Consider the following 26,913-nt stretch of genomic DNA (forward strand, 5'->3'; position numbering starts at 1 on the left):
TTGGGGACCTCTTTCATGCATCTGGCGCTCAGTTTGATTTCCCCTGGGCTATGGAGCAAGTCCCAGGGACCAGGGCGTATGGAATGTGCCTGTAGTCACAGAAATGAAAAACCGCTTTACGAGTCTTTACACATGATAGCCTGCAAGACCACAGTTAGAGCTGTTGCTGTGTGAAAGTGTTTTTCCATTATAAGGTGAGATACCTGTTAAAATTGTGGAAAAGAAATTTCAAAGGTTGCATCTGCTTCCAAATTTAGGTAGGAAGTTAACAAATTGTAGTAAATGCTGGCAGTATCATGGTGTCAACACACACACACACACACACACACACACACACACACACACACACACACCTGTTTGAATCAGGCACTATTAAAAGCTGAGTTCATAAGCTTTCCTCCCTGTCTTTCCCTGCCCCTTGTTTCTTTGTATGGCTGTGTGGGTCACTCTCTCTTTGGGTCTCCTTTGCCTGTGTGTCTATTTCCCTTTCAGGGTGACTCTTTGCGGCCCAGCTGGCTCTGCCCACTTTGCTTTTTCGGGGCTCTCGGTGTATCCATGTGGTCATGTCCATCTGCCCCCACAGCCCCCCTCACCCCACTTGCTGGTTATTATAGTTTCCCCAACCTGCACTGGGCCAGAGCAGTTGTGGGGTGAGAATAGCTTAGTATTGAAAAGCAAATATAAAACCTTGCAGATAGTACAAATTCTTGGGATTAGAATGTCTATGGAACATTTTATGTCGTGGCATATATATAAGATCCAGAGTGTTTTTATGTGGGTAAATAGAACATAAATTCTACAAGCAGTGAAGTGCTGACAACAAAGACTTACTTTAGTCATTCTTTTCTTTTTCCAGGTTTCACTGCATTTAAAAAAAGCAGTACACATTGTATCTTCTATGTATTTTAGACCTATAGCAGTTCAAAAATGAAGTATAAGCAAATCTCATTGGTTTCAATACAGAGACAAACCACTTTTCAGAAGAGAAATCCAGTGTACTGCAGGAAGCTGGGACGAGCTGGTCGCTCAGTGACAGTGCACACAGTCATTAGCAGGCAATAATGAAGAACAGGAGCAAAAACTGCTTAAGAACACACCTCCAGGCAGGGTTACAATTTTCTCACTTGTTCATATAGTAAGCCCTTGGCACTGAGTATCCATCTTCACTGTTGCACGTAGCTTTAGCATTTTCTGAGGCCCTGGCTGCAGAGAAGAGTCTGTGTTCAGAGGTTTACGTGTATATGCAGCCTGTACGTATTTTGGTTCGTTCTATTCTGCCACTAACATTTCTGCATCAGGTGACACCAGCTGGGAACACAGAGTTTTTGTCATCAAGGTGCTTTGATGAGGATGGTACGAAACTAAATTTTTATCCTCAATTAATTCAGAAGTCTTGTCATTCAGTTCCAGTTTTAGAGTATGGAGTGAGGCGTCTTGACTCCTGTCAAATTTAAAATGTGTGATTAGGAAAACATAAAAGACTGGTTTCTCAGCGAATCGCTGCCAGCTTTAGTTTTACACACCATTCTTGTTTGTGAAGCTGGTTACTTGTCTGCCTGTATACATAGTCAGTTATCTGCACTTTCACGTGGCCAGGTGAACTGGAGTAATAGGTGTCTCCCCAGGCTTCCTAGAAACACACACACACACACACACACACACACACGCATACACACAAATTATAAAGTCCAAAAATATTTCTATCAGTAAGCCATAGTAGTAGATTTAGACATTTATATTAACAAAATTTTGTTTGCCAACACTTTTTAAGAAACACCCTGTAAATAATTGTAGTTTCAGATGTTTTCAATGATAAAGTCCTCATCCAGATAGCTTCTGGAAGCTAAGGAGACACTTTATGTTCCTTGTTAAGATTCTGCATCTCCAAATGCCAGGGTCAATTCAAATTTTCAAATCCTAGACCCTTCCCTTCTAGGCCATAAGAAACTCTGCCTGTTTTAAGGAAAGAACTGAGAAGGGACTTTCCAATATAGTGAGTACATCTACCCAAGCTGAGGAGACACCTCACAGCCAGATGAAGGAGGTGAGAGTTTACACTTGCATACACAGGTAAAGCAGTCAGCCTGGCTGAGAGCCATTGTTGAATGTCAACTCTCCCCCCACGTTATGAAGAAATAACTAACAAATATAATTGTATATATTTAAAGAGTCCAACACGATATACATTATGGAATGATTGTCAATAAAATAGAATATCCACTTTATTGAGTATCGTTTACATACAGCCAACCGCATCCGCTTACGATATTCAATTTGATGAGTTTCGGCAGATGTGTACAGCACAGCTGTGCAACCACTGCAACAGTCAGGAAGTAGAATATTATTGTCGCTCTCCCAAAGTTGCGTCATACTCCTTTTTGCAGTACATTCTTACTCTGCCCCCGTCCCCAGGCAACCACTGATCTGCCTTTATGCAAGAACCACTTTGTAAGCTTAGATTTGAGAATTTGTGGTTCCTTCTCTATATCCCAAGACCAGATTTGTATCCAAAACACAATTTTCTTCTCTATGTTCAAGTGTTCAAGATAAAATAGTATTACAGGGAGGTTCCAGGCTTGATTTCCTAGACCATTTTCCTGATTGCCTAAAGATAACTACTTAAGAATTTTCCCTGCAAGTGAACTACAACATCCTTATTTCATAGTCATACTACATGTTTGGACCAAAGGAAAGTGACAGCCAACAGAGAAACAATTCTGATAAAATGAAAAAGCAGGTGTATGTTCTTCTGAAGTGGTTACAGTGACACGTCAAATCCCCCAAGAATAGGACAAATAAAATAATTTGAATTTTGCTTCACTTATTCACAAAGAAAAAAGGAGAATAGATATTTACATCTCTATACACCTATATGTCTAGCTAGTATACAGTGTATGCATATAATTATTCTACAGGAAAAACCCTATCCCTTGAGCCTTCCAAAAGATTTCTCATGGGTTTCAGAGGGAGTTTTCTGTGGATGGAAGGTGTACCATCTTTGCATATGTACGTGCAAAGCAAGCTTTTAATGTGCTGTTACTTTCCTGATGATAGGTTCAATTGAATGAATGTTTCAGCAGTTTAAGGCTGTCACTCTGTGCTGCATCTGGTCTCCATCTGCCACTGCCGATTTCAACTGTTTCTGTCCTCGTGTCTCCTTTCCCAATTTTCTGCTTCCCCATCTTTTCTGTCTCCTGATGCTCCTCTTCTGCTGCTCCACTTTCCCATGACAAAGCTGTTTTTATAAACATCTCCAGACCAAGGTGTCAGCAGAAGGACTCATTCCAACATGTCAGATATCATCTTGGAGGCTGTTTTTCTTACTTTTTTTTTTTGGTGTGGTCCAATTTCTTGAGGCTCCTTTCAAGTTTGGAACCGTGCTAGAAGTTTGCGAGTTGTGAACAGTTGGTTTTCAGGAAATCAAAGTTGACTGTGTTTTCAGGGTTATGTTGAAGTGAGGGATCTGTGTTACAAAATTCCTATGAAGCTTCCTTTTACAAAACTAAAGCCACTAAAATTATCTGCAGGTAAGGAGATTTATTGCTTCTCAAAATGTACAGTAAAGGAAAAAAACCTTTCAACATTTGTCAAAATCCATAGAGTGAATGCACAGCACAGAGTGAGCCCTAATGGAAACTATGGACTTTAGTAACTAATAATACTGGTTCATCAATGGTAACGCATGTACAGCAGCAAGGCAAGACGTTCATAGAGGAAGCTGGGAGAAGGTATTGAGGTTCATAGAAACTGTACTTTCCACTCAATTTTTCTGTAAACCTAAAACTGCTAAAAAGAAATCTACTCATTAAAAAAAAAACCTTCATACCTTTGGAATTCAGAAAGCCAAAGAATCTGTCAGGTGCTTTTTATTATCCACTTGTAGGTGAACGTAGTGTTTGTTTTTAAGTACTAGTATAGTGAAAGAAGTGCCTCTGCTTGAGTGACGTAACTTCTGTCATGGGCCCCTGAAAATTTGAAGTGTGTGCTTCCAAGCGAGTGGCTAATCTTGCTAACCACCATCTGGCTGCACAATAGTTACTGGACAGGTCGATGTGGGCATTGTGGTGAGACTGCCTTTCTCTGCCACCACTGGAGCCTCATGCCATCTTTGCAGTGGAGTGGAGCCCCAGACTTGATGAATTCCCTGCCCTATAACCCACTGAGCTTTTTTTTTTACCCTTGCATTTGTGGTGTTCTTAGCAACAGTGGCAGTTCATGAGCTCATGCCAGATCTTAAAGCCAATATCCAGGTCAGAGTTTGACTGCTTTGGGCCAAAGGCTATTGTGGCTTGTAGTAGCCTAGACCTAACACCGGAACCTCCGTGTGAAATCCTTGTGAGATTAGGTTTTTTAAGGTCGTATTGTAATTGGTTTCTATATATTGGAACTGCGTGATCATTATGAGTATCTGCAAGTATGTGTTACTTCCTTGAATTGGCTGTGTAAACAGAACATTCTCTGGTAGCTGGTAGTAAGCAGAGAGGGGGGCATGGGGTCTGAGGGACACTGAGGGGGACAAGCAAATGTTGCAGTGGTGTTAAAATCACTAGAAGAGAAAAACCCTGACAAGTCATCAAGGATTAGAACATAAATGAGGGCGCTCACTCAGGGAAATGGGTATCTTGGGGATGTGGGGATGTGGTGGTTCATGGACGGTGTCCATCAGGTCTGTGATTAGTCCCAGAGTGAGAAACTTCATGCAGTGCCCTGAAAAAGTACTAATAAAGGGGGAGCTAGTTAGAAGTTTTACTTTGTATATCAGAAGAAATTTTTATGTGTGGATTCTGTTATATACTTGCTGTTACTCATTTTTTCTGGATATCACTGCTTGCCTAACTGACTGTACATGTGGTCCTACCTTTGTTAGAAGCAGCAGATTTTAATGAGGAAGGGGAAAAAGGGGACGGAAGTAACCTCTCCCTTGAGTCACCATCCATATGGAGGCTGGGGATTCCTGTTCAGTTGCCAAGATCACAGGTTAATCTGTGCCAGTAGTGAGCCAAATGGTGGCACAGATTCCTTCATACTTGATACCAGGTTCTGCAGCTGACTTGATTATACAGCAATTCCTGTCCATTGTGGAGATGGCAAAAGTAACAGTCTGACCAAATTCCTAAGGTATTATTAGCATCACAGGTATAGACAGGCTTAATCAGGCTGGAAATAGCTGGAGGGCCTGGGGAGGTGTAGTGGCAGCAGCATGCAGAACAGGTATGTGACAACATCCTCTGTCCCTGCTGCTCACCCAACAGCTTCTCGCCGCCCTTTGGTTCCTCTTCGTCTCCCTTCCCCTCAATCTCCTCTCTACCCTTAATTCAGTTATTTGTGAATTTTCTGTTAAGGAACAAGGAAGGCCTCAGCACAAAAGAGTTGGGGGACCGTCGGCCTAAGTTTCTAAACTAGCAGAGCAGTGGGCTTGAGACATCCCCAACTGCCAGGTCTTTACTGCCACGCTGCTTTGTTAGGTATACAGTGGAACTTAGGGTACTTTGTAAACAGTTTATGACACACAACTTGGAAGCTGAATTGTGTCACCTTATAAACTTATCATCCCTTCCTCTTTTAAAACCCCTGTAATTTTTCTTGATGTGTTTATTCTTGTCCCTGTGGCAGATACCGGCAGCATGCATGCTAACGTGACGGATTTACTCTATGGCTAATTGACTAGAGCAGGGCTGCCCAATTGCCAGGGCACAAGGAAACAGTTCATGGAGTGCCAAACCCAGCTTGTAAACTGTGAGTCTGAGTACTCCATAAAATGAAATCAGCAAATGTTTATTGAGTGCTTACTCTATGTGTAAGGCACTCTGCTAGGCCCCCTGGATGCTGTGGGGAATACTAAAAACAAAAGTGACTTCTTCAAGCAAGGAATGCCCATTCTAATTGGAGAAGCTCTTAGAGACACATGAAGTATGTAGCGGAAAGAGTATTGAGCTGAGGGGGAGGAGGAGAGAAACAGGAGTTTTGAAGCCCAGCCCAAATTCTGCCAATAACCATCTGATCCCTTGGGCAAATCACTTCCCCTCTCGGGGTCTCGGTTTATGAAAAGGGAATTGGACTAGATAACCTCTTAAGACATTCTGCAGGTTGGTCCATGTGTTAAAAAGTTAAACAACAGTACAAGGCAGTACTAGAAGAGATTCCAGAAGATGATGCATTCAAGATCTTTCGCCAAAAGAAGTATACATGTAATAAATGCTATTATATATATATATATATACACACACACACACACACACATACATACACACACACACACAGATTCATACTGTATAATTATTCTAGACAACTATATACCAGTATTTCTCAAAGTGGGGTCTTTGGACCAACAGCATCAGCCATCACCTGGGAGCTTGTTCGAAATGCAAATTTCTGGGTCCACCCTAGACCTACTGAATCAGAAACACTGGGAATGGGGCCCAGCACTTTGTGTTTTAACACCCCTCTGCCCCACCCAGGAGATTTTGATGTCCACTAAACTTTGACAACTATATAGGGCTATAGGAATTTGGGGCAGTGGTTCTCAAACTTGGCTGCATATTAGATTCATCTAGGGGAACTTGGTGGGCGGGGCACCTGCTCCCAGATGCAGCCACTTTGAGAATCATGGTTTAGGGGAGGATGGTGTAGCCAAAGCACCTGTTATTTTCCAGTGGTGATAAACCTCAGAAGCACCGGAGTCAGCCAAACTCAGAGTTCAGCATGAGGGAAGGTAAAAAGTCGGTCCTAGTCTGATTGGAAGGCCTTGAATTTCATGCTAGAAATTTGGCCTTTGGATAACAATGGAGGAAAGCTTGGGGGAAAGGGAGTGAGTGGTACATTCAAGGTGGTAGGTTTTAGGAAGTCTGATAAAGTAGTCTAGATGTGAAGTTATAATGGGCCAAATTAGAATTGTAGAAATGAGATTGTAAGGAAAGAATGCAAGCTCTTTGGCAGGACCAGTAGACAGGGTTTGGTGATGGTTGTGGGAGCAAGGGCAATGGTAGAATGTCCTTGGCTCAGGATTTCCTTTCAGACTTCTGGGACAGCCAGTGCTCTCTAGATGCATCTACCAGAATTGTCACATTTTATGGATCTGTACTCATCCTCTCTGCCTCATTGCTTTCATTTAGGAGTTCTAATCTGGGGAGTGTGTATTCCCCAGTGAGTTTATATAAAAATACAGAATTGTAGTCACCCAGAAAGCTACCCATGGTCATCATGGCAGGGGAAAAAAGTCCTGTTTCTCTTACCAAAAGAATGCTTGGAGTTGTGGGAAAGTTGTAAACTTGGCAATGACTAATTCAAGCCTATCAGTCAATTAAGTGAGTTTTTATTTTATCATTTGTTTTATTTGGGAGCTGTTGTAATAGTCACTGAAAGGACATCAGTCTCCATATTTTTAAAACAAAACAAAAATACCATTGAACATTAGGGCAAAGGACAACAATTTCAAGGTTTTACCTTTTGACTTCAGCAAATATTTGCCATTCCATTTTTCTTGCTGGATTTCACCATTTGATGTGTGTGTGTGTGTGTGTGTGTGTGTGTGTGTGTGTGTGTGTGTGTTCCCATTTATTCCTAATGCCGGATGATTTTTTTAGTTTCTTCTATTCTGTTGACAGCTCTTTTATTCTTAAGTATTCTTAATCTTTTATTTTTTTCATCTTCTACTTTTCTTTATTGTCATAAAGCTCATTAGCCAGCAATTAGGCAATGGTATACAGAGAAAAATAGCTATAGTCTTTGTTTTTTGTTCTTGTTTTTTAACCTTTTGACCCCCTTCACCCACTTCTTCCACTCCTTAGCCCCTCCTCTGACAACCACCAATCTGTTCTCTTTATCTATGAGCTTGTTTTCTTTTTCTTAGACGCCACATGTGAGAACATATGGTATTTGTTTTTCTGTGTCTGACTTATTTCACTTAGAATAATGTCCTCAAGGTCCATCCGTGTTGTTGCAAATAGCAAGATTTCATTCTTTTTGTAGCTTAATAATATCCCATTGTATATATGTGTCACATCTCCTTTATCCATTCATCTGTTGATGGACACTTAGGTTGCTTCCATATCTTGGCTATTGTAAATAATGCTGAAGTGAACATGGAAGTGCATATCTTTTTGGGTTAGTGTTTTCATTTTCTTTGGATATATACCCAGAAATGGGATTGCTGGATACTATGGTATTTGTATTTTTCATTTTTTGAGGAGCTCCAGACTGTTTTCCATAATAGCTACACCAATTTAAATTCCCATCAACAGTGTGCAAGGATTCCCTTTTCCCCACATCCTCACCAACATTTGCTTTTTCTTGTCTTCTGGATGGTGACCATTCTAACAGGTGTGAGGTAATACCTTATTGTGGTTTTGATTTGGCATTTTCATGATGGTTAGTGATGTTGACCATTTTTTCATGTACCTGTTGGCCATCTGTAGGTCTCCTTTGGAAAATTGTCTGTTCAGATCCTCAACTCATTTTTTAATTCGATTCCTTGTGGGGTTTTTACCACCATTGAGTTGTGTTAGTTCTTTATATATTTTAGCTATTAGCCCCATATCATATATATGATATGCAACTATTTCCTCCAGTTTATTAGGTTGCCTTTTCGTCTTGATGGATCCTTTGCTGTGCAGAAGCTTTTTAGTTTAATGTGGTCCCACTTGTTTATTTTTGCTTTTGTTGCAGAAGTATCCTTAATGCTTTAAATACTCCAGTCAAAAAATAAACAAATATATTTTTGTTTCTTATCTCCCTCACCTTTATGACCAAAACATTCTTTAAATTTGCATCCAGAAATGGCCCATGGAAAGAGCTTCTAGGTGTTTATTTGGGACTTGGTGGGGGCATTTCTCACCTTCCCACCTTTTGTTAGTTTATAGGTCATGCCGCATCCAAAGGAAAGACATCTTGGACTTACTAGTTTAGAACTCAAAAAGCAACTTCAGTATTTTAAAGGGTTACATATATTCCAATGCAAGGTTTGAAAATGGCTCATCACTCTAACTTTGGTAAAGTTGTGCACTTTTTAGTTTTCTGAAGGAACTGTAAAACTCTAGGGAAAAATCTAGACTGCTCACAACTTTAAATGTGTAGTATATCTAAGTAGATACCTTTTAAAAATATAACCTATCTTTTTGGAAACTGGTTAAAGGTAAAACCTTTCTCTTTCCAAATTGTGAAGAATATTATGATTATATCATATAAAATAAGTGTAGAAACGTGTGGAATCAATAAAGGATCTTCCAGAGCATATCTGGCGATATGCTCTATACTAAATCATACATACATACATATATAGACATAAATTTAAATTTTATTATATTTCTATAATGCAATATCCTTTCAGTTTTTGTTGATTTGTTAGGTTAATATATTATTAAAGATGTCATTATGTTGCAGATCTTGATTATGTTGAAATTATAAAAAATGAGACGTCTTTCATCTGAACAGTTTATGTATATATGTAAACAATAAGTCATTTTGCTGAATGAGAGCCAGTTTTATCAGTTCTTCTGTTAAAGGAAGTGAGCCACTGGCCATCTCATCTGTATTACTGTGTTTTATGGTAACATTTAAAATGTGTTTTGAGTGGTGCCTATGCCAATGTTTCTGCCTACCATAGTTACATCAGCATTTGAATAAAAGTAGGAAAAATGAGAAGTCTAAGCCGCCTGTTACCCTCACAAGTGTGCCTAATTAGGAAGATATGTGGGTTTCACTGCTCTGGTTTCTTAGGTGGGAGAGAATATTCTGAAGGACATGATTAAGGAATGGTTACCATGACAATCATATTCAAAGAATTTAGAGAAGATCATGAATCTATGGGGCTCATCCATGTTTATTGATTCAACTGGTCTTTTAGATTCTTTCAAACAGCTGCTGTCTCTGGATTTTATTTTTACACATAATTTGCCCAATTGGTGATTTGGAGATCATTTAAGCTTGGCTGTCAGTAGTGATAGGGTTACCAGTGTCTGTGACCATAATACTATTGTTAAACCTGAAGGAGAAGGCTCATGTATATTAAATGTGTTCAGAACATAGCTACTGGCTTCTTCTGGAATAATATAAATGGCTTGTCTAATTTCACTTATTTATTCTGTCAGGGTGGGATAAGAGTAACATGATTTATTTTAAAGCACAACTGACCCTAAAGTGTGTGGGTTTTATTTTGGATTACTTTGCTGTCATCACATTTTACCCAGTGTTTGGCTGCTGTTCTGTTTTTATTCTTTAACTTGCGCAATATTGTCAACACAGTTTGTATTATGTCTGGTCGCAGCCAGTTACACACTGCACATTGAAAAGCGTATACAACTCTACCTGCCGTGAGTGTCTTCAGCCCCCCAACCCCAACTAAATGTGAAGTGGGACACACTAGCACAGACAGTAAAGTGAAACACAGACACCACTGCTGTTAAAAATCTCGCTGCACATTTTCATCATTCTTGGTGGGCCTGTGCTTGATGATGAAACCATAAACGTGGAACCACAGTCCTCTGGCAGGGGCCCAAGGCGGACCCCAGTGCAGGAGTTTGGCCTGCTCAGCCCTTGGGCCCTCCTCCCTGCCTTCTGGAGGGTGCCAGGGAACATGGCCAGCAAGGTCTGCCTCTGAAAGGGAGAGCCAAGGCCCTTGGTGTGGTTACTAGAAGACAGGTTCTCTGCCCTCCCTCCCTCCGCCTGGGGCCCCTCAAAGCCTGAACGTGTAGAGGTGGGGAGCAGACAGAAGGCAGGGCTGGTACCGGCAAGTTCGGGGTCTTAAGGAGGAAGCTATTCTGGTCCTTTGAAGGGGAGAACAGGACTTTTTCAAGTAGAGTCCAGCGGGTATCAAATCCGTGTCCAGGAAAAACCAATTCTGGAAGAGCGAGTAAAACAAAATAGTATATTAAGGCTACATACGGTGTGATGGATGAAGGTTTGAAGTTTAAGTTGGATTGGATCTAAAGGAGGGGTATATTTGGTGCCTAGCGTTTGTGGCAATATATGAAATCGTTATCCAAGTTCGGTAACATTTTGTCTGCACCTATTATATGGTAGTGATTATCTAGTATTCAGTGAGTACCTTTTATATGTGAGCCACTGCTGCTTTAAATGCACTACCCTCTTGTCACCTTATGACCTCTTTGTGAGGTAGGTTACCATTGTGAGGTAGGGCTGATATGAGGCAGGGCCAGTATTAGAACCCAAGGCAGTCAGACTCAGGCACCCATGCTGTGAACAGGTGTGGGTGGTACATTCTCCCTGCAGCTGCGTGGAAGGGTGTGGCACCTTCTAGAAACAGTGAGTTCCATATGAGTGGGGAGTGGGTGGTGGGAGATGTGTCTGAGTAAAGCCTTTTATATATACATGCCATGCTAAGTACTGGAGATAGAAAAGAAGGGAGGAATTTCTGTTCCTGCCACCAAGAAACTAAAGTCCTGTAGTCCAAATGAGACATATAACATGAAATAAATAATACATACTCATATGATAGAATAAAAAAATGTGATGTCTTCTTCAGTGTAAGTGGGAAGAGGACTAGGTGTTCTGTTGGTCAGCTACTGTCAGACATTCTCTTTGGAAAGTTAAACTCTTCACTGTGGGCACAGTTTCCCCTTCCTCTGGGCTTTTGACCTGGCTGACAGAACCCTGCTTCTAGAGTTGGCAGACTCGCCCGTTTGGAATTCGTAAGAATTGTCTTCAACTATGACAGTTGTCATTAAGATCTCTAAATAAATGAACCCCTCAGCCTGTTGAACTAACGGACCAGCTATTTATTTTTCAGGATGTTAACATTTTAACAAATCTCTAACCGCTGCTTGTGTGCCGGTCAGCCTGGAAACGATCAGCTGTCTGGTGGGGGCGGGCAGGGGTGGGGAGCTAGATCCTGGCAACAATCCTTGGTTTCTGTTTGCCCTGTTTTGTGCGACAGGCCCTCCTTGGGAGCCTCCTGTGTGCCAGGCTCTGTTCTGGGCATGGTATTAGAACAGTGAATGGAACAGACGGGGCACCTCCTCTCAGGGAGCTGTCTTGCTCAGATTTCCTTTGCTTGCGTACGTTTCAGTTGATAGAAGAGTGCTTTTGGTTTGAGTTGCAGGGTTTCACACGGTGCTGCCAGTACTCAGCCCTTTCTGAATAATAGGAGGCGGGGAGGGCGGGGACGGGGGCGGGGCGCGCTGCTTTGTGTCGGCGGCGACGGGAACGCCCGGGGCACACCTCACACCTGTTTCCTAGTGAGGCCGGCCACACCCGCACCCCCGCGCCCGGCCTGCCCACCCGCCCGCATCCCAGCGCGCTGTTGATCGGAGATAACTTAGCGGTCACACGGCCCCCGTTTCCATGGCAACACCTCTAAATATTCCTCTGGTGACTTGTGCTCCACATTTTGTCTGGATCTGAGCCCTCCTGTGGCAAAATACTCTAAAGATGTTAAATGAGAGGAAAAAAGGCTCAACTAATAAATCTATTCTAAACGACTGAGTCATTTGTTTTGATTACCCGGATGATTGCCAAACGTTAATTTAAAACTGAAATAGGCCATGAGCTCACCCCGCTAACAATGCTGAGTGTTTGAGCTAATACAGCTTGATAATGAGGGGGCCAGACCCACTGCCTGTGCGAATATGTTGTATGATAAACAGACATTTGGGGAACTCTGTGGAACATCTTGGCAGTTTTCCTTAAACTTTAAGGGTTGTAAATACAAAGTAGAATGTGTTACCATGAGCCATTTCAAAGGAAGTTGACTTTGGGGGTTTCTTTTTTTCTAGAATTTCTAGCTTTTTTTCTGAAAAGGGTAACTTTGCCTCTTGATTCTCCTTTTTTCCTAATTTAGGCACGCTGGAAGTTGTCAGCTGTACCCAGCCCTTGCCGAATACATCCCATTCTCCACATACCCAGAGTGAGGTAAGTTTTACTAATTGCCACACATTCTTACACTGATCTCCAGCCTTCCAGTCTGTGGCGTTTGGGTTGACATTGTTTGAAGAGCATACTAAATATTAGCTCTCTGGGGAATGCCTTTTCAAGCAAAAAAAAAAAAATCTCTCATTTGCTTTTAATTTGGGGGCATGAAAAGTGAATGTGCCAAGACAACAGAACTGTTAAAAGTCTGCTTGAAAATAAAGAGCTGCTCATGTCACAGCACGAACAGTAGGGAGCAGGATAGGGAGCGGGAAAGCTGTGTGGAGCAAATACGGGGATGGAGGGAGGAGGCTCCGCTGACAGCCGTGAGAAGGCTGGGCCGACCCAATCAACTGTCAGGAGTCTTTATGCCTCAGGGTGAAGGGAGCCAAGATGTGGGGCTGCCACTGCGAAATCTGGAGATAGGGACGCTGAAGAGCGCCTCCAGTAACAGGGCCAGCACGTTTTTTTATGATTAGCACTGAAGCTCAGGGCATCGCTGCATGGGTGTGAGCGGCCAGATTGACCTTTTGTCTGGCATACACAGCGCAGACATCCTCTGTCGTCTTCTCCTAGCCACGGAGACTTACGTAGAGTCCATGATGATCCAGGGTTGGTCATTCCTCTCTTTGGGAGACGGGACATTCACCTTTGAAAATAACGAAAGGAGGGAATCTCAAAGACGGTTTGTCCAGGCACAGGGTAATGGGCCCCGGGCTTGCTTTCTGTGCCCCTGTCTCTATGCACCAACAAGAGAGGTTATCCCAGACCAGTCAGGATTTTCAGTTGCATCCATCAAAAGGTTGCTGCTTTTTTGCCTTCCCCTCCACCCTGCCTTGACCTCCACAGTCCGCCCCCCCCCCCCGTTCGACCTAGGTCCTTTTACTTCAGTTAGGGTAGATGCTCACTAGGGGGCGATAGTTGCCTTTGCTACATCTGCTTGCGGCAGAATTCTTCACAGATTTTAGAAAATACATTCTCAAATACCTAAATATATTAAACTTAGAAAAAAAAGTCGGACAGATGTTTAGAAGTGTTTAATCTGAACGTTGTCAGTTTCATCAGTTATGATAGTGTGGTCAGGTCCTTCCCAGGGCCTAGGGCATTCAACGGGCCCTACGGCAAACGCTTCAGTGGTTTTTCTCAGCTGCCAGAGGTGGGCAACCCCATCTTCGGGTCTAAGCCTTGGCATAGCCACCATCCACAGCCTTTAACTAAAATGGTTGCTTTCAAAGTTTGTCTCCAGTGATAGAAACCTGTCTTCCAATAAAAACTTACATCTGCCCCCAGCAGAGAACACCGAGGCCAACCTGCTCTTCGACTCAAGTGGGAGGCTGTGACTCTGTCACCCTCTGAGGAAAAGCAGTCTCTCTTTGTAGGAAAGGACAGTCTCCGTCCAAATAGCAGATAAGTTAGCTCTGTGCTCTTTCCCAGTTCTTTTATTTTCCCAAAGGAACAGAGACTAGATTGTTCAAGGAGATGCACAGAAGGGTAAACCAATCTCCCCCATCAACTCAGTGGGAAGTACAGGCTAGGTGAAACTTGCACTGGCTCTTAGTGATCCCACAGCAACCTGCAACTCTGATGAACTCCATCAGTAGACACCTGTGATGGAAACTGTGGACACAACTGTATTTTTTAAATGGAACATTTCACTTGAAGTTTTTTGGATACATATTTGTAGAAGTTTTGTGATATTAAAATGACCCTAATGACATCTTTAATTTGACCAAAACTTAGCATCTTTGGGTTTTCTTTCACAGCACTGAGTTTCTTGGGTGAGTTAATTAAATAGAATCTGTTAAATTCTGGCTCATGGTGACAGAAATGTATAGGACTGACGTTGAACAGTTCAACAGTCACAATGCGATTGTGTCTTGTGACCTTTCTTCCTTTCTTTTATTCACTCATTCATTCATTTGGGCCTACTGTGTGCTATGCCAAAGATGTAGGAGTGAACAAAACAAAAAGAATAATACCTTTGGTCTGATATTCTTCAAGTGTAGGACATCTCTAGATCCTTTTCCCCTATGCAGATGAGGAAACTGAAAGTTGATTTTCCTTTTTTATTTTAATTGCCCAATATTGAGTAGACCAGTACGGATGGGTTCGGGAGTGCAATTCATAGTCACTGTCTTCAGTCTCCTCTTTGAGCCTGTGATTTATGCCACCTTGCTATAAGCATGTGCAAATAATAAAGTGTGTGATAATCACTGGGGATGCAGCTACACCTGGTACCCAAATGCCCCCAAAATGAAAACAAACGTAAACTGGGTATGTCACACTCTGTTTTTTAAAAGTTTGCTTAGAATAATTGAACAGTTTAGGAAAATGGACTTTGCAGTTTCCACATGAGGATATTTTGTGTTTTTTAATGATAATGTGTTCCACTTTATGTTTCATAGAGTACTGAGCACAGGTAAACTTTATAATTCAATAACTTGAAATTAGTCCATTTGGCCACCTTCTAGTTATGGAATTATTTGGAACCAAAAGTAGAACACAATGTAATTCTTGATGCATACATGAGCTGGGGGTGGTCTATGTATTTGTTTCTGTAGTAGTGACAATTTTGTTAATTAACGAAATGTATTTCAGATCTAGGAAATATTTTTATCATTGACATATGGTCACTTTCATTATTGATTTGGCGATTTTTAGTATTCACGAAACACAACATTTTTAAATACAGTAGTCATAGTGATTTGATTTGTACCATTTATATTGATGTGACCTCTCAGTGTACTACCAGTAAGCATGAAAATCAGCACAGATGGGTTACAGAAGCTTAAAGAGTTTGGAAATCATTGGTGTAGAGCCAAGGTCTCAGACTGGTGGGCTGGATCTGGCACACAGAGGTGTTCTTTTAAAATTTCAAGTGAGTTGCCAGCCTTTACGAATTAGGAGATTTCACATTTTTTAAAAAACATCCATATTTTCAGCTTCTCTTGAAATATCAGATCTGGCAACATTGAGCCTGCCTGCATTCCTGTCAGGGCACCACCAGGCTGGAGCCAAATAGCTGCTGTATCCTTTAGATAGAACATGAACTCTGAAATTTGCCAGTCTCTACCACTCTCTTTCTCCTTGACATTAGCTAAAGACAAGGATCGGTTGCCATTATCTGAATGTTTTATTAGTCATTTATAAAACCCACTTGGCTCTTACAGGCATGTGAGTTTGCAGCCCCAGATCTAAATGAAATGGAGTCTGCAAACTTAGAGCCATCCTTTCTCTTAAAGCATCAGCTTGTTCATTTTCAGATGCGGGATGTTAGTTGGTGTTCATTATAAGGTGTGTGTCGGGAGATGTTCAAGGGGTTGAGGGTCCCTGTGAGGAGAGGGATACCTTCTGATGGTGCCTGATTAAGAGAAGGAGCATCAGCAGAGTTTGGGGGATTCCTGTGGTCTACTCCAGTGTGTCTCAAACTTGAACATGTAGATTCTGATGCAGCAGGTCTGGGTTGGGGCCTGAGATTCTGCAATTCCAACAAGCACCAGGTTATACCACTGCTGGTCTGAGGACTCAGCTCTCTTTGAGTAGCAAGGAGTCTCTGTCCTAAAACAATTCCAAATAAAAAGCAGTCATGCAGTGATGGTTCCAAATATCTTTTCCTTTGGCCTAAAAAAGAGATCTTAGGCTATTTTGGATTGAATCTTCATAAATAAATCTGAGTTCACTTCTGGTTGCAACAGGGTAAATTAAAAAAGATCAATTGTTTTTATGTATTCATTTTTATTGAAGTATAGTTGATAAAAATCAATTATTTTCTATGCCACATAGCCCATGTAAAAGATTTAACTTTTATTTTAAAACTTGTTTTAAATTAAGTGCTTCTAGTAAAAAAGCTAGATATGTTAAAGTTCAAGTATCATGAAGTAGGGATTAGAGTTTTTAATCTTATAATTAAAGGAGAATATATTTATGAGACTCTTAGAAAACATTTTAAAAACACCCACACAGAGAATAAGATCATTACCAATCCCTGGATATGTGATAAACTTGTAAGCTATAAAATGATAGAAGATATCAGGAAGGAAGAGATCAGCAGATTCAAACATACAAAGATTTGCTAAGAAAGTAGACCTTAAGTGTTCTCACCACACTTACGAAAAATGGAAACCTTGAGATGATGGATGTGTTAATTGACTTCTTATGCTAATCATTTCACGGTGTGTGCATAAAATCATCACATTGCATACCTGAAAGGTATGCAATTTTTGTTAGTTATACCTCAGTAAAGCTGGATAAAATAGTGAAAAGGAAAACACTCCAGGAAACGTTTGTGGTGAATTTTACAAGGTAATTCATTTCCATACAGTCACAGAGTTCATATAAATTGTAAGGCCTGGCACAGGCCCGTCATATGGTAGTTGCTCCATAACTGTTAGCTGAATGCATTCTCCAGTAGTTAGACAGGCAAAAGATGTTCATGTTATATCACAGAGTAAATAAAGGCATAGGAAAGTGTTCAGTTCCCTCTGGAGTGCAAAGACAAGCATATTCAAATAGCCACAAGTACATTTTGCATTTATTAAATCAACAAAAACAAAAGGGAAACCTGATGCTAATATGGCTACCTTAAAACTGATAAACTCTTACTTATTGCTGGTAGCACTGTAAGTTGGTAAAAAGTCTTTTGGAATATTATTTGGCAATATCTGGCAAAAGTCACAAAGATTCATAATACCCCTTGATCCAGCAATCCCATTTTGGGAAACGTGTTCTAAGAAACAAATTGTTCTGCAAGAAGAAGAAAAAGGCTCTATGTTACAGGTATTCCTCACAGTGTTTTTTGTAAGGACACGAACTAGAAAGAATTTAAATGTCCAACATTAGAGAAATTGTTCATTTATTCAAAAAATATTTCTGGTTAAATATGATACATCTATGCAGTGGAATTCCATGAATCTGTTCAAAATTAAAATTTTGATGCTTGCAGAGCAATATGAGAGACTTTGTGTAATACAGCCTTACTAAAAAATGCAGGATGCAAAATTGTGTATGTGCTGTGGGTATAGCCTTGTAAAGTGATATGTACGTATGGACAAGAACTAGAAGGCACAAGGACACATGTAAGTAACACTTTGAGGTTTTATTCATGTTATTGTCCTATCATTTGTACATTTTGCCATAAGTATGTGCTCACTTAGCAGCTGAGAATCTTCAGCTTTTACCTTCTTAAATTAACTCCCTTTGCAAGCAGAGATATTCCCACTGATCACACAGTAGGTGTTTAATAAGTAACTAAACACGTGAGGACTCGTGCCCAGAGCCTGAACATGGAGTTCCAATGATAGAATTCCTACTTGCTGCTTTGCTCCATCATCCTGAGCTCCCGTTTTCTTTCTTTTTCTGTTTTCTGTGGTTGGCAGAGAGGCATCCTGGTGTCCCACATGACAAAGTATAAATATTTGTCTCAGAGGTTATCATTAATGTGCAGCAGTGCAAGGGAATGAATCTTCATGTCTAAATGTCCAGTATACACTTCAGTGGAGCTTTAATGGAGCTGTAATTCCAGTGCAATGCCAAATTCATCTTCTGGTTTCATTTAGATAAGCAACCAAAAGTCACTTTACTGTCATAAGCCTTCTTACCCTGTCCCCTCTCCTCCAGTTGTTTTCCCTGTTTGAGATAGACTTGTTTTCCTGTCGTCAGTATACTTTTGGCCTTTAATTAGGTCAGTCACTTCATGTCTGTTTGTCTTTTTTGACATGGTTTCCTCTGGCTTTAGCACCGCATATTTTCCCCATATGTCATTGCCTCTGGAGCTTCATGTTGCAATCATTTTTCAAGGGGAACAGAGAGCACATTGCTCAGAGGGGTAGTTCTTGACTCTCTGCCTGCCCTTTGCCTGCATGAGCATTCCTATTTCTTTTGGGCCTCGTTCTGTTTGGTTTTATGGTCTTCTTCGTCAGTTATGTTTGGACTGAAAGATACTTAAGTAAAAATAATGGTAAGTCAGAGATATGTCTGGCAAAGGTGCAGCACATTTGTTAAGGTTACTGGTTTATTTATCTCCCCTGTCTCTATGGTGACTAAATCTGGGGCTGGGATTTAACGGACTTAATTTTGACCTCATGTACATCTCCTAACTTTCCCAGCCTCTGATACAGAAGGAATTCATTTTCACTTTAGGAGAGAATACTGCCTCGCTTAGAGAAAGGGTCCTAACTGGACTCTTGAAAAGTGAAATCTTCAGAGCCTTCGGTTCACAAGCCATCTTCGATCAGAGTTCATACAGCACTTGCAGGGAAAGCTGAAACTCTTAGATACACACACACAACATTACTAGTAACCCCAGGAGATGATTTTCTTTTCAGTAACATGTTGTTTAGTTAATGTGAATGAACTGTCAGTAAGAACTTAGAGACCTTTTGTAAGAATATTAAATCAATGGGAACATTGATTGGATATCATAAGTTTTTAAAAAGTATTTCTCTTACCTATTATAGGATAATAAATTTGCATGCCTGTAAATGTTCAAAAATTAAGAGTTCAAATGCATTAAACTGTGCCAATTGGGTTGGATTTGACTAGGATTCTCATGGATGAAGTCAGATTTGGACATTGGAATTCAGATCTAGTGTTCTGTCTATACCCAGTTGATGTGAAGTGAAGGCATGGGTATCTGACCTCTAAGGTAGCTAGAGTCAAACCATTTTGGACTTCACCTGGTTCAAATGGCCTTTTAAAAGTTTTAATTCTCTATTCTATGATGCTTTGAGACTTACCAGGGTACTCCTGGTTTTGGGAAATTTAATAACTTACATAAAATCGAATCAGAATGCTTTATTTAAGTCTAATGTACACCACGTTAGTTTACTCATGGATAATTTCTCTATTTGCAAGTCCTTTCATCTTCTGTAGGAACAAACTCATGTATGTGAATTTTCTTTAAAACCAAAACAAAGGAGTCAGTAAATGATTAATAAGGATTGCACTAAGCAACATAAGTGCCCTTATATTCTTATTACCCAATACAATATTAGGGTTCAGATCTATCATCAAGTTCAGTTCAAGTGCACCAGGAACTTGTGAATACTTAAGTTTTTATTAACATTTTTTAGCATCATAAAACTCAGTGGATATGGAAATTGTTTTAAGATTTTCTCCATCATCAACTCTTCTATTAATAGGGCAAAGACTTGAGTAGCCAACAACAGATGCTTACTTGTAAATAAAAGAGATCCATGCTTGTGAGATGAGTGTTGCATACTCATTAAGTTCCTGGTTTGGAGCCTTAATTCCTGCATCTTATAACCATGAACTTAGGAAATTTATTAGATTAAGGTCATAGCTAACTCATACAAATTTTATTATGGTCAGTATAGTAAGCATAGCTGAAGTCAAAGCTTTTACAGAAATCAGAACATTAAGGCCTGAAGCCCTTAATAATGCTTGAGGAAGAATAACACTTTGATTATCATATTTATCATTGCATCACCATGATCATATCCACCTTATGTGTTGAAAGCTTAGTGTGGAGAACTGTGCTAATAATAGTTATGCGTTATTTCATTGTTTCTTTAATCGTTACTATTTCAGTTTTGTTTAAACACCTCTAGTGATCAAGTCAATTTAAATAAAAAGGGACAAAATATATAAAAATGTATTTAGAATTGTAGCCACCTTTCCTTTCCTATAAGCCACATAAACTTCACACTTTGTATAGCATCTCTCACCAAAGGCTGTCCATTTATTGGATGAGCAGTTTCTGTAACAGTTGCTCACCTGAGTAGTAAAGCAATGGTCCTTAGGTAGTTTGGTGAGAATTGTGGTCTTTCTGAGTCTGTGGACATCTCTTAAACTATGTGATATGTGTATGTGATATGACCATCTTTATATGTTCTTCAGGGCTCTGAACAAATAATTTACTTAAAGTACTCCAAGTGTTTCTTTCCCAGAACCAGTGGAGCTTTTTCTGTGAATTCTGGTGAGGGGTTTTGCATTTGTAGTTGTCTGAGCATGGACCAGGGAATTCATGATCCATAGTGCCTTTCGCTCACTAAAGTGGTTCAAATGCTGACTCACTGGAGAGGATGAGTTCCACCCTTGGCATTGGGCTCACGCGTGACAGAATTGAACCTGGAAACAATACATCTCCAGTATTTTTAGCCCATCCTTTATGTTCCCAGCTATGTCCTCTGTGTTGTTGATCCTCATAGACTTTACACAAGATCTTGACCCAACGCCTTTGGTCCTCTCCAAAGGTTTGTGGTTTGGGCATTTTCCATTTTTATTACTGGGACGGTCTAAGGCACAAAAAGAGTCAAGGATTTGTTTGGAGTTACCATCTAAAATTGAACAGTAGTCCCCACTTATCAAGGGTTTCACTTTCCACAGTTTTAGTTACCTCTGGTCAACCACAGTCCGGAAGCAGATGCTCCTCCTTCTAAAGTGTCAGTAGTAGCCTAACGCTGTGTCCCCATGCCTACGTCATTCACCTCTCTTCCTCTCATCACATAGGCATTTTATCCTCTTACATCATCCCAAGAAGAAGGGTGAGGACAGTTTAATAAGATATCTTGAGAGAGAGAGAGGGAACACATTCACATAACTTGTATTGCAGTTTATTGTTTTAATTGTTCTATTTTATCATTAGTTATTGCTGTTCATCCCTTACTGTGCCTACTATATAAATTAAACTTTATCATGGGTATGTATGTAAAGGAAAAAACAATATATGTAGGACTTAGTACTATCCAAGATTTCAGGCATCCACTGGGATGTATCCCTCACGGATAAGGGGGAGCTGCTGTACTCTGCTTTCCCCAGGAATCCGGAAGCTCTTTGGGAGCAAGAATGCTGGTGTTTTCTCTGGTGTCCTCCATATCATTTAGCATTTAGTGCCAGAGGTTTAGTAGGCATTTACTAGAGATACAATTAATTGAATGAAAGGCATCTTACCAGTTACAAACCATTGCCTATGGTGGTATTATTACACAAGATAAATAAGCTCAGGATCTTTGACTCCCTATTCCTTTAATATCAGTATTCCTGATGTTACTGGTGCATATTCTCAAAGAGAACAGTGACTCCTACCTCATCATAGCATCACATCATTTTTTCCAACACTTCATTATGAAGTGTTTCAATCAGATAGAAAAGTTGAAGTTATATGCTGAACACTCATATTCTGCCACTCAGATTCTACAGTTAAACATTTTACCCTATTTGTGCTATCACACATCTACCCATCCATTTCATTGGTTTCTAACCAGCAAGTATACAAACATACATATCACTGCCCCACCCCCACCCAGTCACATTATTTGTGTTGTTGAAACTTGGAAGACCAGCCTAGGAAATAGAATTGAGAGTCATGTTTATGTGAATAAACTGGAGAATTAGGGTTGAGGACAGTGGTGCAAAAGGTTAGCGTTAGATACCATAAGGGATTAGGAAAGAGGTCAGGATCAGGAAGTTTCCAGCATGCTACCACTTAGACAAAGTCCTGAGAGGGTTTAGTTACATTGCCTAAGGGTCATAGATTTCATAAACACTAGCAGAACAAAAAGAGGGTCCTGCTTAGTCTAGTGATTTTCACAGTATATTCCCTGGAACTCTAGGATTCACAGAAACATTTCAGAGCTTTCACCAATGTTTGAGTTGGATTTTTCAAAGTGTATTGAACTGTTTTTAAAAACTAAAAAAACAAAACAAAACAAAAAAAAAACCTAATAAAAAAAGCAGGAGACATACTCAACTGTGTTGTAATAAATTTTACCATGCTGGAGAACACCTACTGATTGACTTGAAAATAAGTAAAGGTTATTAATGTCAACTTAAAATAAAGTTTTGAATAACACCTATCTGTCATCCATCAAAGGCAGGGTAATATTTCTGTTGTGGGAATAAAGACAAAGGTCTTCTGCGAGACCATTTCACTAAAGCCCTGGTGTTAAGGCACTGCTCTGCGAAGGCTGAAGTTACATTCTGGTTTCCAGTTACCATGAGCACTTACCACCTGTTATATTTAGCTTTTTTTTTTCTCCTCGTACCTTTAGGAATCTGGAAACAGATGAGTCTATGATTTCAACTTGAAGCGACCATAAAAGGGGAAAGGTAGTGACGAGGCTGGAGGCTGGCTCCAGTGTCATCCCTCAGATGGGGCTGAGTGAGTGGATTAGGGACCCTTTGAAAAAGGTCTCTCTCTCTCTCTCGGCCAATAGCTCAGACTGCTCAACTGAAGTCTGCAAATGTATGTGCAGTATTGCAGCTCGTTGTGCGATCGCCAGGGCTCCTTTGGTTTTGCTTGAAAAGCTTCCCAACGCCTTTGGCAGATTTCTTTCTCTGGGAGGCTGTGGTTACTCACTTTGGTGCCTTCGCTCTGGATTGTACCACATCCTGGGCCCGTAGTCTCTGATGCCTTTTGGAAACGGTATCTGTGTATAGCTGCAGTCGATTTTTTAAAAATGTTTGCTTATCTAAATTTTATTTCCCCCAAACATTGTATTATGAAGACTTTCAAATTTGAAATGATCTTGCAGTGACCACCTGTCTACCCATCAGCTAGAGTCTGCCATTTATGTTGCACCAGGTTGATCCTGTAGCTGTCAGTCCCTCTGTCCACCAACCCATATTGTTTTCAGATGGATTTCCAAGTAAATGTAGTCGATTTCACCAGTCATATGACTTCACTGATTTTCTCACAAGTGGAATCTGGCTTTTGGAGCACTACACAAATGTACCTAAGTTGGCATAGAGTCCTGTGAAGAAAGATGTAAAATAAATGCCCAGTTCTACTGGGAAAAAATTAGGAGCTTTGTTTTAAGAGTAACTGGTTTTCTGGAGTTCTGGCATGGAGTTGGAAAAGAATACTGGTTTATTTTAAAATCTGAACTTTTTCATGACTCAGACGTTGCTGCCCCCTAATAAAGATGAGGATACACTTGTAAATTTTGTTTTATCATTGAGACAGGAGCCAAATAACTTCCAATTCTTATAGAGAGGCAGGATTATCTTTAAAAGTTTTGTAAATATCAAGTGTTGGTCATTCCAACAAAAGCTATTTTATTTGGAAAGCAGGGGAGCAGTTAACTGAGGACTAAATTGGTCTCTGCTAGATCTGATCCCAAACCCTGGTGTCAAGGTGTTAAGTGCAAATTATTAAAAAACACCCTTGTTACAATTGGAACAGTGAGACCAGGATGGAGATGAACGATGTTAGGCATACGGCTTTTGCCCCTCTTTATATGGAAAGCACTCCCTGCATTCTTGCAAAACTGTGTTGTTTGTTCCCTTTATTCTCAATCCCCAGAATTGTGTCCAAACACTCTCCCTTGACCCAGGGGGTTGGCTGGGTATGTTTTCTTCTGGAACTCTTCACTTGCACTCTTGAATTAACTGGCAGGAGGTCCCTTAAAAGCATTTCCAAGCAGCTTTTCCCACACTCCCTTTCGGGGCTAATCCTGTAGTTTCCACTTCAGTTCTAGCTGCTTTGCTTGGGTAGAAACAGATCTTTGGTATGTTCCCAATCTCTGGACCTTCTAAGAAAATTTAGTGTGTAAGAACAAAAAGTTAGGATAGACCATCTTTTGGGCAGGATTTAGGTCAGGAATGTGGGTGGGAAACTGGGTAATTAGATATATTTTTAATGTGTCAGTGGAACATGAATTTTTAAAACCATTATATATAGGGAGTTGTAAAAAAGCTACCAACTCCCAACTCCCTCAGACAGACACAATACCCTTTAAATCCACAAAAACTGCAGCTTGGCACCGAGGAATATGTATTGTGGTCTTGGTTGCAAGGAATATGTATTGGTGGCTCTTAGGTTGCAAAGGTTTTGATTTTCCTCTACCATTGACTTGCTTTTTGGTCGCAGAATGCGACTGACTTGTTCTGTGATGGTTTAATAAGCACCAATAATGAAACTGGTGCTTATTAGAAATAATAAAACAATATCTAATTTCTATTATAGTTCAAGGTTTTGAATTGTCTTATTAGAATTTAGATATTAACATTAATCAGGTTTAATTTTATTTGAAAAAGTTTTGTGTATGAATACTTTATCTGTAGTTCATATGTACAGTCTCACTATTAATTAAATGATATTTCCACAAATCAGTTTAGAAGATCCATGTTCTTACTGCAAAATGTTTGGTTAAAACACGTAGAAATTGATTAGACTTTGTACTTAAACTGCTAGCGGGAAGGTGGAAAGTTTTCTAGATTTATGATTAGGACAGGTGACAGTACTTGAGCTTCTATTCTTAGTTTGACCTCGCCCCCCTCTCTTAAGGCAAGACACTTAATCTTTCTAATGTCTCAGTTTATCCATGTATAACACCTTGTAGTCTTATTTCATGAAAACAGTACCTGGTTTATATTTGATAGCATTTAAGTACTTGATACAGAAGGTGGCATGGAGGTTCAAATTACTGTGTAAAAATTATTTGTATGTTGAATGATAATCTTGACAAATTACTAATTACTGCATTTAGAAACTAACAACTCTGGAGGGAATTGACATTTGATATTGTTGTCCTGTGTGTTCTAAGTTACCATCATAACAGTAGGAAAATAAACCCTGGCTTGGCTGTGTTACAAAGGGATTAACTCACTTCTTCAAGTTGTTACTAAATCTCCGGCCCATTCTGCAACAAAAATAAAAAATGCTCCTCATTTTATTTAATTTTTCTGGAATAAAAATCTTCAAACTAACTTTGGCTTAATTATTCCTTTTGTTAAGAGCTTTCCAAGTAATTCTCTTTGTAAAGAATGATGGGTAAACCACGTCAGTTACTTAAAACCACTAAAATTATCTTCTACAAATATGTAGAGGGAATATGCTTTTGATTTTTAGATCAAAGCAAAGAGTCAAGCTCATGTGGAGCTTGCTCACTATACATTTGTTCCCAGCTACTCATGTCTTTGCAGAGAATTGAATATTAACTAAATATCCAGAGGATTACATAGCTAGACCCTAAGTAAAACTGAGATACCCATGTGATTATTTCCTAGATTCTCTATCCTTGCAAATTTGGACTAACATGAGAGAATCCCTATCATGGAGATTGTCAGTCTTTTCACAATGATATGTTAACTGGATTTTGTGGTGCATGACGAATGTGTGTGTGTTTATTGGGAAAATTGTGTGAGTCATGTGAAAAATTAAATCCCTTGAAAGATTCAAAGACATTACCTAGTTAGGTACAAAGCCTGGTAATGATTTTTTTTCTTTCACAAACATATTATTTTGATATTACTTTTCAGTTCATACAATACTTGGACACATAAGATTTAATTTGGTTCCTAAAACAGTTCTATAGGAAGAGCAGAACAGGTATTAATGTCCCTTAATGTCCCCATTTTACTGATAAGGAAGAAAAATTAACGTGGCTAGTGAGCAGCTCAGCAACCAGGGACTCTCTCTGGACTTTTTCATTCCACACCTATTGCTCATTCCTGAGTTAGAAAATGGTAAAGTCAACAAAACCCTCATTGTTCTTTTCATTAAATGAAAGCTTAAACTTCATTTAACTTCTATACCATTGTCCCAACCTGTTTTTACAAAGTTAACTTGTAATTCGTTTTGAACTTGCTAAAACTGTTTTAAAATTAAATGTCCTGTTTCACAGTCCTGAAATGAAGCACCTCTCTGTGCACTTTCTTGTCCATATGAGCATTTTTACAGGCTTTAGCATTTTTGACATTACATGAGTAGACAGCTTGAGGAGATTAAAATTGTTCCTTTTTGTGATTTTTATAATGTTCCTGGTTCACCATACTGAGCTGCCACAACACCATAACTGTGGATCCCTCATTTAATATCTAACAAAAATAGGTGGTAGAGACATATTTCTAAAATGACTTGCATGTGTTACACTAACGTATAAACATCAACTCCTTTTCCTGAAATTTTAAATGTTTGCTGTGAGATTAGAGTGGGCTATTGGTGACATCTCTTTCTCTTGTTTGTCCATGGAAACAGGGAGGTCAGTGACAGATAGGACAGTCACTTGGCTTCAGTTAGTTATGTGACCTTTAAAAGCACAAGCGCCCATTTCAGAAAAGACTGACTTTTGAGACGACAGACCTTGAGCT

At 40.0% G+C, this 26,913-nt stretch overlaps 1 protein-coding gene across 2 annotated transcripts in view; it reads left to right on the forward strand.

The window, feature by feature from the left end:
• Nucleotides 1-26,913, forward strand: part of FHL1 (four and a half LIM domains 1) — a 57,826-nt gene that overhangs the window by 8,891 nt on the left and 22,022 nt on the right. For both annotated transcript variants that reach the window (XM_036919151.2, XM_036919150.2), the window contains exon 2: nt 12,794-12,864. The gene's annotated coding sequence lies outside the window, so the exon portion shown is untranslated. The remainder of the gene's footprint in view (nt 1-12,793; nt 12,865-26,913) is intronic.

The sequence above is a fragment of the Manis pentadactyla genome, chromosome X (genome assembly GCF_030020395.1).
Source record: "Manis pentadactyla isolate mManPen7 chromosome X, mManPen7.hap1, whole genome shotgun sequence".
Classification (NCBI taxonomy): Eukaryota; Metazoa; Chordata; class Mammalia; order Pholidota; family Manidae; genus Manis; species Manis pentadactyla.